The sequence below is a fragment of the Callithrix jacchus genome, chromosome 8 (assembly GCF_049354715.1).
Source record: "Callithrix jacchus isolate 240 chromosome 8, calJac240_pri, whole genome shotgun sequence".
In the NCBI taxonomy this organism is placed as follows: domain Eukaryota; kingdom Metazoa; phylum Chordata; class Mammalia; order Primates; family Cebidae; genus Callithrix; species Callithrix jacchus.
In genome coordinates, this window is record NC_133509.1 from 32422298 (window position 1) to 32435236 (window position 12939).

The 12939-nt window shown below is 41.1% G+C and overlaps 1 protein-coding gene across 4 annotated transcripts in view; it reads right to left on the reverse strand.

The window, feature by feature from the left end:
* The window catches only part of PATL2 (PAT1 homolog 2), a 46425-nt gene that overhangs the window by 32826 nt on the left and 660 nt on the right, over window positions 1-12939 (reverse strand). For 3 of the 4 annotated variants that reach the window (XM_054239569.2, XM_002753410.6, XM_078334149.1), the window contains exon 2: window positions 12456-12528. The gene's annotated coding sequence lies outside the window, so the exon portion shown is untranslated. Of the gene's footprint in view, window positions 1-8747; window positions 8839-12455; window positions 12529-12939 lie in introns of those variants that run through there. The other variant, XM_054239570.2, reaches the window with a different exon arrangement.

Sequence of the window (12939 nt, forward strand, 5' to 3'; positions counted from 1 at the left end):
AGCCAGCTAGCATCAAAATGGCAGTATCAAATTCACACATAACAATATTAACCCTAAATGTAAATGGACTAAATGCACCAATCAAAAGACACAGACTGGCAAATTGGATAAAAATCCAAAACCCATCAGTGTGCTGTATCCGGGAAACCCATCTCACATGCAAGGATACACAAAGGCTCAAAATAAAGGGATGGAGGAAGATATACCAAGCAAATGGAGAGCAAAAAAAAGCAGGAGTTGCAATTCTCATCTCTGATAAAATAGACTTTAAAGCAACAAAGACCAAAGAGACAAAGAAGGCCATTACATAATGGTAAAAGGATTGATACAACAAGAAGAGCTAATGATCCTAAACATATATGGACCCAATGCAGGAGCACCCAGATACATAAGGCAAGTTCTTAATGACTTACAAAGAGACTTAGACTCCCACACAATAATAGTGGGAGACTTTAACACTCCACTGTCAATAATAGCCAGATCAACCAGACAGAAAATCAACAAGGATATCCAGGGCTTGAACTCAGACCTGAAGCAAGCAAACCTGATAGACATTTACAGAACTCTCCACCCCAAATCCACAGAATATACATTGTTCTCAGCACCACATCACACCTACTCTAAAATTGACCGCATAATTGCAAGTAAAGCACTCCTCAGCAAATGCAAAACAACTGAATTAATAACAAACAGTCTCTCAGACCATAGTGCAATCAAGTTAGAACTCAGAATTCAGAAACCAACTCAGAACTGCACAGCTTCATGGAAACTGAACAACTGGCTCTTGAATGTTGACTGGGTAAACAATGAAATGAAGGCAGAAATAAAGAAGTTCTTTGAAACCAATGAGAACGAAGACACAACATGCCAGAATCTCTGGGACACATTTAAAGCAGTCTCTAGAGGAAAATATATAGCAATAAGTGCCCATATGAGGAGAATGGAGAGATCCAAAATTGACACCCTATCATCAAAATGGAAAGAGCTAGAGGAGCAAGATTAAAAAAACTCAAAACCCAGCAGAAGACAAGAAATAACTAAGATCAGAGCTGAACTGAAGGAGATAGAGACACGAAAAACCCTTCAAAAAATCAATAAATCCAAGAGCTGGTTTTTTGAAAAGATCAACAAAATAGACAGACCACTAGCCAGATTGATTAAAAAGAAAAGAGAACAACTAAATAGATGCAATAAAAAACGATAAAGGGGAAATCACCACAGACTCCACAGAAATTCAAACCATCATCAGAGAATATTACAAACAACTCTATGCACATAAACTAGTAAACCTGGAAGAAATGGATAAATTTCTGGACTACTGTGTCCTCCCAAGCCTAAACCAGGAGGAAGCTGAAACTATGAATAGACCAATAACAAGGTCAGAAGTCGAGGCAGCAATTAAGAGCCTACCACACAAAAAAAGCCCAGGTCCAGATGGGTTCACAGCCGAATTCTACCAGACACACAAAGAGGAGCTGGTACCATTCCTTCTGAAACTATTCCAAATAATCCCAAAAGAGGGAATCCTTCCCAAATCATCTTATGAGACCAATATCATCCTGATACCAAAACCCGGCAGAGACCCAACAAGAAAAGAAAACTTCAGGCCAATATCCATGATGAACATAGATGCAAAAATATTCAATAAAATATTGGCAAGCCGATTGCAACAGCAAATCAAAAAACTTATCCATCATGATCAAGTAGGATTCATCCCAGGGATGCAAGGCTGGTTCAACATACGCAAGTCTATAAACGTAATTCACCACATAAACAGAACCAAAAACAAAAACCACATGATTATCTCAATTGATGCAGAGAAGGCATTCGACAAAATTCAATAGCCCTTTATGCTAAAAACCCTCAAGAAACTCGGTATTGCTGGAACGTATCTCAAAGTAATAAAAGCTATTTATGACAAACCAACAGCCAATATCATACTGAATGGGCAAAAACTGGAAGCATTCCCTTTGAAATCCGGCACTAGACAAGGATGCCCTCTTTCACCACTCCTATTCAATATAGTACTGGAAGTTCTAGCCACAGCAATCAGGCAAGAAAAAGAAATAAAGCGTATTCAAATAGGAAAGGTGGAAGCCAAACTGTCTCTATTTGCAGACGACATGATAGTATACCTAGAAGACCCCATTGCCTCAGCCCAAAAACTCCTGAAACTGATAAGCAACTTCAGCAAAGTCTCAGGATATAAAATCAATGTGCAAAAATCACAAGCATTCCTCTACACCAATAACAGACTTAAAGAGAGCCAAATCAAGAACGAACTGCCATTCACAATTGCTACAAAGAGAATAAAATACCTAGGAATACAACTCACAAGGTACGTAAGGGACCTCTTCAAGGAAAACTACAAACCACTGCTCAACGAAATCAGAGAGGACACAAACAGATGGAGAAACATTTCATGTTCATGGTTAGGAAGAATTAATATCGTGAAAATGGCTATACTGCCCAAAGTAATTTACAGAATCAACGCTATCCCCATCAAGCTACCATTGACTTTCTTCACATAACTGGAAAAAACCACCATGAACTTCATATGGAACCAAAAGAGAGCCTGCATAGCCAAGTCAATTCTAAGCAAAAAGAACACAGCGGGGGGCATCACACTACCGGATTTCAAACTATACTACAAGGCTACAGTAATCAAAACAGCATGGTACTGGTACCAGAACAGAGATATAGACCAATGGAACAAAACAGAGGCATTGGAGGCAACACAACATATCTACAACCACACAATCTTTGATAAACCTGACAAAAACAAGCAATGGGGAAAGGACTCCCTGTTTAATAAATGGTGTTGGGAAAACTGGCTAGCCACGTGCAGAAAGCAGAAACTGGACCCCTTCCTGACACCTTACAGTAAAATTAACTCCAGATGGATTAAAGACGTAAACATATGACCTGGCACCATAAAAACCGTAGAAGAAAATCTAGGCAAAACCATCCAGGACATAGGAGTAGGCAAGGACTTCATGAACAAAACACCAAAAGCATTGGCAACAAAAGCCAAAATAGACAAATGGGACCTAATCAAACTCCACAGCTTCTGCACGGCAAAAGAAACAGTCACTAGAGTGAATTGGAAACCAACAGAATGGGAAAAAATTTTTTCAGTTTACCCATCTGACAAAGGGCTGATATCCAGAATTTACAAAGAACTCAAACAGATTTACAGGAAAAAAACAAACAAGCCCATTCAAAATTGGGCAAAGGATATGAATAGACACTTTATGAAAGAAGACATATATGAGGCCAAAAATCATATGAAAAAATGCTCATCGTCACTGGTCATCAGAGAGATGCAAATCAAAACCACATTGAGATACCATCTCAGGCCAGTTAGAATGGCGATCATTAAAAAATCTGGAGACAACAGATGCTGGAGAGGATGTGGAGAAAACACTCCACTGTTGGTGGGAGTGTAAATTAGTTCAACCATTGTGGAAGACAGTGTGGCGATTCCTCAAGGCCTTAGAAATAGAAATTCGATTTGACCCAGCAATCCCATTACTGGGTATATATCCAAAGGACTATAAATCGTTCTACTATAAGGGCACATGCACACGAATGTTCATTGCAGCACTGTTTACAATAGCAAAGACCTGGAATCAACCCAAATGCCCATTGATGATAGACTGGATTGGGAAAATGTGGCACATATACACCATGGAATATTATGCAGCAATCAGAAATGATGAGTGTGTGTCGTTTGTAGGGACATGGATGAATCTGGAGAACATAATTCTCAGCAAACTGACATAAGAACAGAAAATGAAACACCGCATATTCTCACTCATAGGTGGGTGATGAGAAATGAGAACACATGGACACAGGGAGGGGAGTACTAAACACTGGGGTCTATTGGGGGGAAAAGCGGAGGGCCAGCGGCGGGGGAGCTGGGGAGGTATAGCCTGGGGAGAAATGCCAAAAGTGGGTGAAGGGGAGAAAGGAAGCAAAACACACTGCCATGTGTGTACCTATGCAACTGTCTTGCATGTTCTGCACATGTACCCCAAAACCTACAATGCAATAAAAAATTTTTAAAAAAATACAAAAAAAAAAAATTAGCTGGGCATGGTGGAATGTGCCTGTAATCCCAGCTACTCAGGAGGCTGAGGCAGGAGAATTGCCTGAACCAAGGAGGCGGAGGTTGCAGTGAGCCGAGATCGCGCCATTGCACTCCAGCCTGGGTAACAAGAGTGAAACTCTGTCTGAAAAAAAAAAAAAAAGACTTATTTTGTGGCCTAACATGTAGTCGATCCTTCAGAATGATCCATGTGTGGAAAAGAATAGGTATTCTGTAGCCATTGGATGAAATGTTCTGTAAATATCTATTAGATCTATTTGTTCTATAGTGCAGATTAAATCTGATTTTTTTTTGTCTGGATGATCTGTCCAATGCTGAAAGTGGGGTGTTGAACTCTCCAGCTATTCTTGTATTGGGGCCTATCTCTCTCTTTAGCTCTAATAATATTTACTTTACATATCTGGGTGCTCCAGTTGGAGTGCATACATTTTTACAATTGTTATATACTCTTGCTGAATTGACCTCTTTTCATTATATAATGACCTTCTTTGTCTTGAAATCTATTTTGTCTGATATAAGTATAGCTATTCATGATCCTTTTTGGTTTCCATTGGTATGAAATATGTTTTTCCATCTTTTTATTTTAGTCTATGTGTGTCTTTATGAGTGAAGTGTGTTTTCTGTAGGCAAAAAATCATTGGGTCCTGCATCTTTTTTTAAAAAAAAAAAATCCATTCAGCTACTTTATGTCTTTTGATTGGAGAGTTTAATCTATTTACACTCAATGTTACTATTGATAAGACAGAACTTACTCCTACCATTTTGTTATTTGTTTTCTAGTTGTTTTGTGGTCATCTGTTTCTTCCTTCTTTCCTTCCTGTCTTCCTTTCTGTGAAAGTGATTTTCGCTGGTAGTATTTAAAAATTTCTTGCATTTTACTTTTTACGTATCTGTTGTACATTGTTTTTGGGATTTTTTTTTTGAGATAGGGGTCTCGCTTTGTCACCCAGGCTGGATTGCAGTGGTATAATCTTGGCTCACTGCAACCTCTGTCTTTCAGGCTCAATAGATATGCCACCTTAGCCTGCCAAGTAGCTGGAACCACAAGTGAGCACCACCATGCCTGGCTAATTTTTTGTATTTTTTTTGTTTTTGTAGAGACAAGTGCTTTTGTAGAGACCAGCACTTTCACTATGTTTTCCAGGCTGGTCTTGAACTCCTGAGCTCAAGCCATCTGCCTGCTTTGGCCTCCCAAAGTGCTAGGATCATAGGTTGGAGCCACCACTTCTGGCCCCTGTTGTATGTTTTTTTGTTTTTTTAATTTCAGGTTACCATAAGGCTTGCATTTAATATTTTATAACTCATTATTTTATTTTATTTTTTGGTATATTCATAACACAACCTATTATTTTAAACCAATGACAATGATTACGTAAGTAAAGAAACACAGAAAAAATTAAAAACTCTACACTTTAACTTTGTCCCCCAGCTTTTTAATTCTTTGTGGTCGTGTTTATGTCATATTGTACTATGTCTTGAAAAGTTTTTATAGTTATTAGTTGTGACTGGTTCACCTTTTGGTCTTTCCACTCAAAATATGAGTAGGTTATACACCATGATTACAGTGTTATAATATTCTGGTTTTTTTCTGTGTACTTTCTATTACCAGTGAGTTTTTTCCACCCCTCCCCTCAATCAGTGAGTTTTACACCTTCAAATGATTTTTCATTGCTCATTGATGTCCTTTTCTTTCATATTAAAGAACTCCCTTCAGCATTCTGGTGGGTAAGTCTGGTGTTGATGAAATCCCTCAACTTTTGTCTGTCTAGGAAAGTCTTTATTTCTCCTTTACATTTCAAGGATATTTTCACCAGATATATTATTCTAGGATAAAATGTTTTTTCCTTCAGCACTTTAAATATGCCATGCCAGTCTCCCATGGCCTGTAGGGCTTCCACTGAAAAGTCTGCTGCCAGACATATTGGAGCTCCATGGTATGTTATTTATTTTCTGTTGCTGTATTTAGGATCTTTTCTGTATCCTTGACCTTGGGAGTTTGATTATTAAATGTCTTGAGATAGTCTTCTTTGGGTTGAATTTGTTTGGTGTTCTATAACCTTCATGTACTTGAATATTGATATGTTTCCCTAGGTTTGGGAAGCTGTTTGTTATTATCCCTTTGAATAAATTTTCTACCCCTTCTCTCTCTCTACCTCCTCTTTAAGGCCAGTAACTTTTTTTCTCACTCTGTTGCCCAGGTTGGAGTACAGTGGCATGATTTCAGCTCACTGAAACCTCCATCCCCCAGGTTCAAGCAATTCTCCTGCCTCAGGCAGCTGAGTAGCTGAGATTATAGGCACCCACCACCACACCTGGCTAATTTTTGTATTTTAGTAGAGACCAGGTTTCACCATGTTGGCCAGGCTGGTCTCGAACTCCTGACCTTGTGATCTGCCCCCTTCAGCCTCCCAAAGTGCTGAGATTACAGGTGTGAGTTACTGTACCTGGCCGTGGCCAATCTCTCAGCTTTGCCCTTTGGAGGCTATTTTCTAGATCTTGTAGACATGCTTCATTCTTTTTTCTTTTGTCTCTTCTGATTGTATTTTCAAATAGCCTGTCTGCAAGCTCACTAATTCTTTCTTCCACTTGATCAGTTCTACCGGTAAGAGACTGATGCACCCTTGAGTATGTCAGTTGCATTTTTCAACTCCATAATTTTTGTTTGATTCTTTTTAGTTATTTCAATCTCTTTGTTAAATTTATCCAACAGGATTCTGAATTATTTCTCTGTGTTGCTTTAATTTCTTTGCATTTTCTCAAAACAGCTTTTTTTTTTTTTTTTTTTTGAGACAGAGTCTCACTCTGATGCCCAGGCTAGAGTGCAATAGCATGGTCTTGGCTCACTGCAACCTCCAACTCTCAAGTTTAAGCAAATCTCTTGCTTCAGCCTCCCATGTAGCTGGGATTACAGATGCACGCCACCATGCTCAGATAATTTCTGTATTTTTAGTAGATGTAGGGTTTCACCATGTTGGCCAGGCTGGTCTTGAACTCCTAAGTTCAAGTGACCCACCTGCCTTGGCCTCCCAAAGTGTTGGGATTACAGGCGTGAGGCACTGTGCCTGGCCAAAACAGCTAGTTTGAATTCTCTGCCTTAAAGGTCACATATCTCTGTTTCTCTGGGATTGGCCTCTAGTGCCTTATTTAGTTCGTTTGATGAGGCCATGTCTTCCTGGCTGGCCCTAATGCTTGTGGATGTTTATCAGTGTCGGAGTTAATTTTTTTTTTTTTAAGGCAGACTCCCCCTCTGTCTCCCAGGCTAGAGTGCAGTGGTGTGATCTTGGCTTACTGCAACCTCTGCCTCCTGGGTTCAGGCAATTCTCCTGTCTCAGCCTCCTGAGTAGCTGGGACTATAGTCGCATGCTGTCATACCCAGCTAATTTTCCATATTTTAGTAGAGATGGGGTTTCACAGTGTTGCCTAGGCTGGTCTCCTGAGGTAAGGCAATCCAGTTGCCTTGGCCTCCCAAAGTGTTGAGATTACAGACGCGAGCCACCATGCCTGGCCTTGAGTTAAATATTATAGTCTTTGCAGTCTGGGCTGTTTGTATCTGTCCTGCTTGGGAAGGCTTTCCAGGAATTCAAAGGAACTTAGGTATTATGATGTAAGTTTTTGGTCACTGCAGCTGTATCTGCATTAGAGGGTACACCAAGCCCAGAAGTGCTGTATCTCTTTCACAATCTGTTGTATGTTTTTTGATTTAGGGTTAACATGAAGTTTGTAAATAATATCTTACAACTTATTATTTTAAACTGCTGACAACACTGATTACTCATAGAGGCACTGCCTTCGTGATCTTGGATAAGATCTAGAAGAATTCTCTGGATTACCAGGCAGAGACTCTTATTGTCCTCCCTTATTTTCTCCCAAATAGAGTCTGTCTCTTTGTGATCATCTGCCTAGAGTTGGGGGAGAAGTGACACAAACACCCCTGTGACCACCACCACTGGGACTGTGCCGGGTTAGACATGAAGCCAGCATAGTACCGGGTCTTGCCCAAAGCCTACAGTAACCACTGCCTGGCTACCACCTATGTTCACTCAAGGCTCTAGCTCTAAAATCAGCAGGTCGCAAAGCCAGCTAAGCCTATGTCCTTCTTTTCAGGGTGACAAGTTCTCCCCAGCCTGGAGTGAGTCCAGAGATGCTTTTCAGGAGCCAGGGCCTGGAGTGAGAAACCTTAGGAATCTACCAGGTTCCCTATTGTACTTCAGCTGAACTCCCACCCAAACCACAAGACAAAGTCCTTCCCACTTTTCCCTCCCCTTTCCACAACCTGAGGAGTCTCTTCCCGTGGACACTTCTACCCCAGACCTGTGGTGAGTACTGTCTGGCTACTGCTGATGTATACTCAAGGCCCATAGGCTCTTCAGTAAGCTCGTGGTGAATGCTGGGACTTACTCTTCAGGGAAGTGGGCTCCCCTTTGGCCCAGAGCAAGTCTAGGAATGCTATCCAAGAGCCAAAGCCCTGCCTGGAATCAGAGACCCTAAGAGCCCACTTAGTATTCTAACCCCACAGAGGCCAAGTCCCCTTAACTCTTCCCTCTCCTTTTCTCAAGCAGAAGAAATTTCTCCCCATAGCCACCACAGCTGGAATGTGCTGGGTCATACCTGAAGCCAGCATGTTTTTGAGTCTTACCCAAAGCCCACGAACAGTACTCCCTGGTTACTTCTTATTATTCAGGGCCAAAGGGCTCTTCAGTCAGCTGGTAAGGAATCCTGCCAAGACTGGTCCTTCCCTTCAAGGCAGCAAGTTCCCTTCTGGCCCAGGGTGTGGCTAGAAATGTCAGCTTGGAACTATGGCCTGGAATGTGGGCCTCAGGACTCTGCCCGGTACCCTATCCTACTGCAGCTGAGCTGGTATCCAAGATGGAAGACAAAGTCATCTTTATTCTTCCCTCTCCTCTACTCAAACAGAGGAAAAGAGTCTCTCCTTGAGCTTTGAGCTGTTCTGCCTGGGGCTGGGGGAGGGGTGGTGCAAGCAATCCCTTTGCCGTCCCAGCTGATGTCTCACTAGGTTGTGTTCTCCCCACATCCACTGACTCTGAGCCCAGCATAGCACCAAGACTTGCCCAGTAATTGCCATCCTTGTGGTCTACACTGACTTTCAAGTTTATGTAGAACCTCAGAACACTTCAGCCCATGGTGGTGAGGCTTACTGGAACTTAGGTTCCCACTGCTGGGATGAATGATTTACCTCTAGCTAGGGCTGGTCTAAATGATCCCTCCATGGGCCCTGGGTGAGTTCTTCCCAGTGCAACTTTGTTCTGTGACTGGGCAGCACTGAGTTCCAATGTAAAGTCTGACAATCACTGCACTTTTCCTGTCCCAGAAGCACAAATTCTCTCTCCTTGCCAGGCGGCTGCCACGGGAGATGGGGGAGAGATAGCGTTTGTCAATTCAAGACTGTCTTACCCTTTCAATGCCTCCTGCAGTGATACAAAGTTAAAACTGGTACTGTGATTGTTCACCTGATTTTTGGTTCTTATGAAGGTGCTTTTTTGGGTGTGGATAGTTATTCAATTTGGTGTTCCTGCAGGGAGCAAGATTAGTGGAGGCTTCTATTCAGTCATCTTGCTCCACCTCCCCCTGGCTATGTCCTGTTAAATATTTATAAGCGACATACATTACACTTAAAGTATACAATGAGTTCTAAAATATACCTGAGAAATCATCACCAAACTCTAGATAATGAACCTATCCATCAACCCTAAAATTTCCTCATGTTTAGATGATCCCCTTGCCCTCTAGAAACCACTCATCTACTTCTGTCATACAGATTTGTTTGCCCTTTCTGGAGTTTTATAGAAATGGAATCATATAGTATATGCTCTTTTCTGTCCAGCTTCTTTTATTTACCATGATTATTTCATCCATGTTACATATATCAACAATTTATTCCTTGTTTGTTGATGATAATATTTCATTGTATGGATATATCCTCCAATAGGTTTATTCATTTATCTGTTGATATATGTTTGGATTGTTCCTAGTTTTCAGCTATCACAAATAAAGCTTCAATAAACATTAATGTCCAAGTCTTTGTATAGATATATGCTTTCATTTTCTCTCAGTGGAGTGGCTGGATCTTATGGTCAGTGTATGTTTAATTTTATAAAAAGCCATTGAAGTAGTTTCCATTTTTTTTTTTTTTTTGAGATGGAGTCTTGCTCTGTCACCCAGGCTGGAGTGCAATGGCGCAATCACGGCTCACTGCAACCTCCGCCTCCGAGGTACAAGTAATTCTCCTGCCTTAGCCATCTGAGTAGCTGGGATTAGAGATGCCCACCACCACGCCTGGCTAATTTTTGTATTTTTAATAGAGATGGCGTTTCACCATGTTGGCCAGGCTGGTCTCAAACTCCTGATCTCAAGTGATCCACCCACCTCAGCCTCCCAAAGCGCAGTTCTTCTAAATTCTTGCCAACATTTACTATTTTGAATAAGTGTTCATTGCAAAAAAATTGTAAGGTTTTATAGGTGAAAAAAGGCCCCTTTTAATCTGTTAATTGCACTATTGATAAAGCTATTAAACTGTCATATTTGTGGCTGGGCATGATAACACATGCCTGTGATTTCAACACTTTGGGAGGCTGAGGAAGAAGGATCACTTGAGACCAGGAGTTTGAGACCAGCCTGGGCAACATAGCAAGGCTCTGTCTCCACAAAAAATTAAAAATTAAAAAAAGGAAATTATCATGTTTGTAGACTTCCAAAATTTGCCCTCATAAGCAAACAGTGCTCTTGTTTTTAAACAAATGGTTGTATATATCATTTTCACCCTCACTATTCAAAATCTGACATAAACGGTAAATTCAAGAAAAATAGAGGTGTTCCCCAATACAGAAAACTGAAAAATAGACTTTTCTCTGTTACTGTTTTTAATTGCTTTTTAAATTGGTTTTCCAAGTGAGTAGGTCAGAATCTATCTGTAATGGATTTTAAACATAGTATTTTTTGGCCAGGTGTGGTGGCTCATGCCTGTAATTCCAACACATTGGTCAGGAGATCAAGACCATTCTGGCTAACAGGGTGAAACCCCATTTCTACTAAAAAAAAGAAAAAAAAAATTAGGCGGGCGTGGTGGTGAGCACCTGTAGTCCCAGCTACTTGGGAGGCTGAGGCAGGAGAATCTCTTGAACCTGGGAGGCAGAGGTGGCAGTGAGCCAAGATAGTGCCACTGCACTCCAGCCTGGGTGACAAAGTGAGGCTCTATTAAAAAAAAATTACAGTATTGTCTTTGATGTAGTAAATAAGAAATTAGAGGCAAAAATAGCCCTGTCTTTTGCTAAACTTCTAAGGCACTTTTCTAGTACAACTCAATACTAACAGTTCAGACCTTTAGTGCCCTAGATGAGTTTTTAAAAGGGGGAGAAGAGAGGAAGCAAGAGTGGGTCTTAACTCATACATTTATGCATAACAGTTATTCTTTAAAATGTTTTTTTTTTTAGAGACAGGTTTCACCATCTTGGCCAAGCTGGTCTTGAACTCATGACCTTGTAATCCACCCGCCTTGGCCTCCCAAAGTGCTGGGATTAAAGGTGTAAGCCACCGAACCCGGTCCAACAATTATTCTTATATTTTAGTTATTGAAAGGGCTGGTAGAAAAACTAGGTAAATAATATTAATAATTATAGAACTTATTAAACACTATAGAATACTTACTATGTGCCAGGCATTTTGGGAGGCTTTCTCTGTGCATTATCTCATTTAATTAGGTTCATGGACAACATTCTACTTTCTTAATTTAGGCATGGCCTCCACAATAAGGATTATCAAAAGCCTAAAAATATGTAAAAGAAACCCAGAAGGTATTTGTTGTGCTCCTTGGGGAAGCTAGGCAAATCCTTTCAACTGAAAACCATGGTAATTTCCAAGGTTTCTGCTGCTCCCCATCCCCACGGTCCACTTCTTCTTCTCACTGTTCCTCTCAGAAAAGACCTTTGGACTCACCCACCACGAAATGGCAGCACTTTATTTATGGTCTCTTTAGAGTGTGGGTTTTCTTAATGGGTCTGCCTGTCATGTTTAACGTCCTTGGCAGGGACCAAGGCAGATGCAGTGCAAACTCTCACTAAAATCTCCGAGCCCTTTGTCTTTCAGTGTCTAAAATATGAATGCCAATGGAATCAGGCCAGAGTTTGAATTCTAGTCTCTTAGCCTTTGTTTCCCCTGTCCATAAAATGACTGGGATAATTATTTCCTCCTGCAGTTTATTTATGTATTCACTAATTCATCCATTCATCCATCCATCCATCCATCCATCCATCCATCCATCCATCCAGTTTACTGAGTACCTACTATGTGTCAGGCCCTGTTCTAGGGTGGAAACTAAGAGATGATGTACCTGAAGGTCTCTGGAAGCTCCAAAGTCCTAAGCAGTTGCTGCTTTTACTGTCAGTGGTCAGGTGTTTTTTCCCCTACAAATCAACAGAACAAAGAAAATTACCTAAACTGCGAGGACACAGGGAGGAACTGCTTGGCACAGAACTTTCCAAACACTTTTTCCTGAAGGGATTCAAGAAGCAAGAAAGGTCCTCGTTCGCTAGGACCTTCTCTGAGCTGCCCTCAGGATGCTTCTGGGACTATTTTTCTTGCCCAGAGAATCAAGAAACCCTTCAGTGAATTCCCGGGCTGTAGTTATAAATCGAAATTCTCATTCTGCCAGGCAGCATTCAAAGAAAAGCTGCTGGGTTTCAGTTTCCACGAATTAAAAGTGAAGAAGGTCCGATCCCTTAACTGGCTGGAGCACCGTTAGCAAGTCACTTAGCATCTCTAGGGCCTGTTTGCAAAGCGGGCTTACGGTGCCTCCAGCCTGAAGTCCTAGAATG